We start from the raw sequence: 6,342 nt of genomic DNA, 5'->3' as shown, positions 1-6,342 counted from the left end.
TGTTTTCAGAAATATACTCATTGTGGCCCTAATCTTATGTCCGCATGCACAACGGGGCCCAAAATAAAAGGAGTAATCGGTGGCTTTCAGAACATAGATTTTGCTTGAAGTCCTTTTAGGCCCCATTGCCCACTTGTAGAGTTCTTGAGCGCCCAAAACCATATAGAACCCCCACAAATGACCCCATTTTGAAAACTAGACCCCTTAACGAATTTATCTAGGGATGTACTGCATATTTTGACCCCACAGTTTTTGAATAAATTTAAGCAAAGCAAAAGGAAAAAAATAGGATTTTCATTTTTTGGGCTATTGTGTCAATTTAAAAACAGTTTTTTTTGTACAGCACACATATAAATGAAGGCTTTCACCCCAAAATGGATACCCCTGTTTGTCCCGTGTTCAGAAACATACCCATTGTGGCCCTAATAGACTTACAGGACCCATGGCTAGGCCTACAATGAAAGGAATACCCGTTGGATTTCAGGGTACCACTGAATAAATTTCAGGCCCCATTGCCCACTTATAGAGCCATTGAGCGGCCAAAACTATAAAGAACCCCCTCAAATGACACCATTTTGAAAACTAGACCCCTTAACAAATTCATCTAGGGGTGTACTGCGTATTTTGACCCCACAGTATTTGAATGAATCTAAGCAAAGCAGAAGGAAAAAGTTACGATTTTCAATTTTTTTGGCAATTTTTTCAATTTAAAAACAGTTTTTTTGTACAGTGCACATAGGAATGAAGACGTTCACCCCAAAATGGATACCCCCGTTTGTCCCGAGTTCAGAAACATACCCATTGTGGCCCTAATCTACTTACAGGACGCATGGCAAGGCCTATAATGGACGGAACACCTGTTGGATTTTAGGGCACAACTGAATAAATTCCAGGCCCCATTGCTTATTTGTACAGAATAAAGATTGACTCCCTAAAAATTCCCCCTCCGCGCCCTTTTTGGCGTTCGCAAATCTTAGATAAAAGTAAAAATGTGAACTGTGTAGTATTTCCGAAGACAGGGGTAATTACGGAGGCTGGTTGGAATGGGCCCATGGGGCAATAAAACCGGGTATCCCCCCCCCCTCCTCTCATGCTTTTTGGGGGTATTTCATGACCTCAGTGGCGGGTATGGGGTGTAAAAAGTGGCGTTCCGTGAGTCTCCGTAAGCTTGATGAGGTGCGGCGGTCTCACACAGAAGGCGCTCAACAAGGTACTCCTGGAACTGCAGGAAAGCGAGCGTTCCCGGGGCTTCTTGTAAAATACGTATCACAGGTAGTGGTCTGAATAACGCCTGGCTCACGCGGGTGCAGGCGGAATCCGCTTGCGGAGGCCCACAGCGGATCCCATCTGTGAGCCCGGCTGTGACCCTGCGTACGGCTGCGTAATGTACTGCGCATAACTGCGTACTCACACAGGCGGTCATGCACAGTACACCTTTGTTTGTATTTCCCGCACCATCGCTTAGCGATGACGCGGGAACCCGCAGCCCGTATACAATGTAGTTGCGTATGGACTGCGGGTATATCCGCGACCATGGAGCACAATGGGCTCTATGTTGCCGATATCCGCAGTAAAATAGAACCTGCTGCATTCTCTTTTCTGCGAGTAGATTACGCAATTCTGACCCGCTAATGTGAGCGGAATTGTGTAATCCAATGCGATTGATCTGCGTATTACCACGGATCAGACGCATGCGGAATCCGTCATTCCTATCCGGTCATGTGAGACCGGCCTAAGGTAGATCGCTACCTTTTTATCACGTGACCGGGGACCGCTCAACAAGGCCCCTGGTCACTGCTCCAGGCTCTCTGTGACCGTTGGTCGCTGGGAGCAAGGAGATTTGACCGTTGGTCGCTGGGAGCAAGGAGATTTTAAATTTCCTGGGCTCCCTGACTCCTGCGCATGTGTCCGGCTTTTTGCCGGCAATCGCATGTGCAGAATCCTGGAAGGTCCACGGAGGAAGATCGCGTCGGGATTCAAATACGCAGGCCTCCGGTAAAAAGATTCATCTCCTCTCACCGATCGCATCAGTGAGGGGAGATGAAACTTCAAATTTTTTTTTTTACTTTTACGTGATCGCCATTATTGGATAATAGCGAACACGTGACCAGGAACCGCTCACCGCGGACCCCTATTAAATCTCCATGCTCTTGGCTACGTTTTGTAGCCAGGAGCAGGGAGAATTTAAATTATCCTGGCAATCCACAGCTTTTGCGCATGTGCCCGCCATTTTGGCGACGGGCGCGTGTGCAGAAGCTGTGGTAAGGTCCGCGGATAAATCTGGGGGCCTTAGTTACGTACTTTCATCCTCCCTCACGGATATGATCCATGAGGGGAGATGAAACGCACGCTTTTTAAACTTTTAAAAACTTTTTTTTACTTTTTTTTTTTTTAACTTTTTTACACTTTTTTCTCACTTTACATGATCACTGTCATCCATTGGATGACAGTGATCATGTCCCCGGTATAATCTCTCTTCTCCTAGCTACACATGGCAGCCAGAAGCAGAGGGATTTTAAATTTCCCGGGGCTCGAGCCCGTCTGTTCACGCGCCCGATGTCAATCATCGGGCGCGCATGCGCAGACGGGGATTCGGGTCCCGGGACATCGGGACACCGCTGAGGACTGGGGGTGAGTATTTTCACCTCCCCTCATGGATCCGATCCATGAGGGGAGGTGAAACTGACTTTTTTAAAACTTTTTTTTAACTTTTTCGCGATCGCCGCTAACCATTGGATAACGGCGATCACGGTACCGGGGACCGCTCACCGCAGTCCCCGCTGACATCTCCTGCCTCCCGGCTACCTACAGGAGCCGGGAGCCAGGAGATTTTAAATCTCCCGCGCCGCCGGGCCTTCTGCGCATGCGGCTGACGTAATGCCGCCTGGCGCGCATGCGCAGAAGACCGGCTTCGGGCCCCGGAGCGGCAGGAGAGCGGGGAGCAGCGTGCCAGACCTCGGTGAGTAATTTCAGCTGCTCCGATGGATCCGATCCATCAGAGCAGCTGAATCTTTAACTTTTATGTACTTTTATTTACTTTTTTTGCGATCGGCGCTATCCATTGCATAGCGCCGATCGCAATGCCGGGGGGGCTCCGAACAGCCCGGGATGACAGCTCCATGCTGTCAGCTACCTGCGGACACCGACAGCATGGAGCTGTCACGTCCACAGCCCGAGGGGCACTATTCTCTGCAGGAAGCATGTTTTTACGTCCTCAGAGAATAGAGCCCACTTCGGGAGGACGTAAAAACACTATGGGCTGGTCGTTAAGGGGTTAACATGGTGCCGCGTGTCAGGCTGGAGTTTACATGGGTCACAGGAGAGAGTTGAGCTAGAACAGTGTCAGTTTATGTATCAGTTTCAGCCCAGCATGGAGTCATGGTACTTTGATCAGCTTTTGTGGGTAACAGGGTCATAAGCAGTTCATGTCCCAGCTGAAAAATCTGAATTGGGCTGTGACCAGATCTCTCTGAAATAGGCAAGGTAATGCGTTTGTTCTCGTCTATTGTAAATAACTGACATCGGCATGAGACATCTATGCTGGGAATAACAGTTCAACTTAACTTTAATGGTGCAACAAGTACAACAGGTTCAAGGCCATATATGAGCCGACTACAAATAAAGACCTGTCCTGGGTTGCAAGGGTCCAACCGTCTTTTCTCCTTTATCCGGGGTGCAATAAGAAAACATAAACAGCAGTCCGTTATGGCACCGGTACTTCACGGTCTGCCCTTATTCTTGAGGATTTTCCAACTCGGTGTTACTGAACTCATAGAGCAGAAGGAGAACGACACGGGGCTGCAGCGATCTTTTAATCGTGCAAATGCTCTAATAATCATCTTTAGCTTGTGAGGTTTGGCAATCAACCCATACTTGCCAAATGGATACAGGGGTATCCATTTTAGGGTGTAAATCCTCATTTTCGTGTGCACTATAGAAACAAAATATATCTTTAAAATGACATATTTGCAAAAATTTGAAATTGTATTTTTTCACCTCTAAATTGAACTAATTCTTGAAAGAAAACTGTGGGGTCAAAATACTCCTGACCCCCTCAGTGAATACATTAAGGGGTGTTAAAATGGGGTCATTTGTGGTGATATCTATCATTTTGACACCTATGAGCCTTGCCATTTTGGCTTTGTGCAGGAGAACAAAGTGTTCCTCAAAATGCTAAAAAGTAATGTTAAATTTGTTCGTCTCCTAAATGGTTAAAAAAAGCGAAAGTTTTTCAAGTGTGCATTTAGAATAAAGTGAACTGATGGAAATATATATCTTAGCAAAAATTTGTACACTAAGTTTTCACATATTTGATATATTACAATTGAAAATGGGTCAAAAAATGAAACTTTTTCAAAAATTTACCCAATATTGGTACTTTTAATAAATATACACAAATTCTATCAGTCTATTTTTACAACCTAAATGAAGTACAACATGTGGTGAAAAAACAATGTCAGAATCACTTGGATATGCAGAGCCTTTACGGAGTTATGCTATGTTAAGTGACACATCTCAGATTTCCAAAATGTGACTCCTTCACTAAGGCGCAAACAGGCTTCGTCACTAAGGAGTTAATGGCCCGATAGAGCGACTGCACAATAAAATATCAATATTTGCAGATGACACAAAATTATACACGGTAATTAATACAACGGAGGACAATGTGCGGCTACAAACGGACGGAGATAAGCCGGGGGCTTAGGGAGAAAAATGGCAAATGAAGTTCAATATTGATAAATGTAAGGTTCTGCATATGGGCAGGAGAATCGGATGTCACCAATATACACTAAATGGGGTACCGCTGGGGAAAAGTGATATGGAAAAAGACCTGCGGGTACTAGTGGATTGTAGACTTAATTGGAGTAACCAATGCCAGTCAATTGCTGCAAAAGCTAATAAAGTCTTGGGGCACATTAAGGGAGGGTATAGGGGCGAAGGATGAGAACATTATCCTCCCACTTCATAAGGCACTTGTCAGGCCCCACATGGAATACTGTATACAGCTCTAGACACCGCTGCTCAGGGAAGACGTTGCAGCGCTTGAAGGGGGCCAAAGAAGGGCAACTAAGTTAATAAACGGAATGAAGAAACTGGAATATCCAGAGAGGCACCAAAACTAGGATTATTTACCCTGGAAAAAAGACTGTTAAGAGGTGACCAAACAACTATGTATGAATACATGAGGGGGCAATACAAAGATCTCTCCCAATATCTGCTTATTCCTAGGACTGCGACGGTAACAAGACGGCATCCGCTACGTCTAGCAGAAAGTAGTTTTTATTACCAACACAGAAAGGGGTTCTTTACTGTAAGAGCAGTGAGACTGTGGAACTCCCTGCCTGAGGATGTGGTGGCAAAATCCATAGAGGAGTTCAAGAGGGACTAGATGTCTTTCTAGAGTGCTATGATATTACAGGATATAGACATTAGGTCAGCAGCGGGGTTGTTGATCCGAGTCTTGGAGTTAGGTAGAACTCAAATGTTTATCCAGGGATTATTCTGACTGCCATTATGGAGTCGGGAAGGAATTTTTTCCTCCAAAGGAACAAGGGGGGAGCAGAAACAGACTAAATTAGATGAACATTGTCTTCATTCAGCCTAGCATACTATATTACTATATAATAGACACACTTCCCTTCTGCTAAACAAATTAAAATAGTTATACACATTTAATGAAATTGATCTTCTATCCAAGGGACTATCCTTTTGTCCCACCAGAGATTTCCACTTATTTGATCTGTATGTGGATCTAAATCAATTCGTGAGGAAATTATCTTTGATTCGGTATTTCTTGATTAGCAAAGATAAAAAGCAGAAGGAATATGTAATGGAATTTAATCCAGTGGACCCAATAAGTACTGAAACCGACTAATAGATTCTGTAGAAGCAAAAGGACCCCATATGGAATTGTTCTATCGGAATGTGCTAAAAGATTTTACAACGTTGGAAAACAATAAAAGTCCTCCTAAATCCAATAACACAGTTACAACAAAGAACACTCAAAGAATTAGCAGGGAGAAAAGAATTGGCCATTAAAAAGCCGATAAAGGGGGAGGTATAGTCGTTATGGATATAGTTAGATATGATAGAGTGCTTGAAATTCCTAGGGGATGAAGATCACTATGTGGAACTTAAGGAGGACCCGATTGAGCGAATACAGAAGTCTATAACTCGAATCGTTAAAAGTGGGATTGAAAAGACTGGCCTAACAGAAATAGAAGGAAGATATATTTTACAAGTCGAGCCTGAGACCCCATATTTTCATCATCTCCCCAAAATATACAAAGATATAGAAGATCCACCAGATAGACCAATAATAGCCGGCATCAATTCCATCAC

The sequence above is a fragment of the Eleutherodactylus coqui genome, chromosome 2 (assembly GCF_035609145.1).
Source record: "Eleutherodactylus coqui strain aEleCoq1 chromosome 2, aEleCoq1.hap1, whole genome shotgun sequence".
Taxonomy (NCBI): Eukaryota; Metazoa; Chordata; class Amphibia; order Anura; family Eleutherodactylidae; genus Eleutherodactylus; species Eleutherodactylus coqui.
This window is presented reverse-complemented; position numbering follows the sequence as displayed.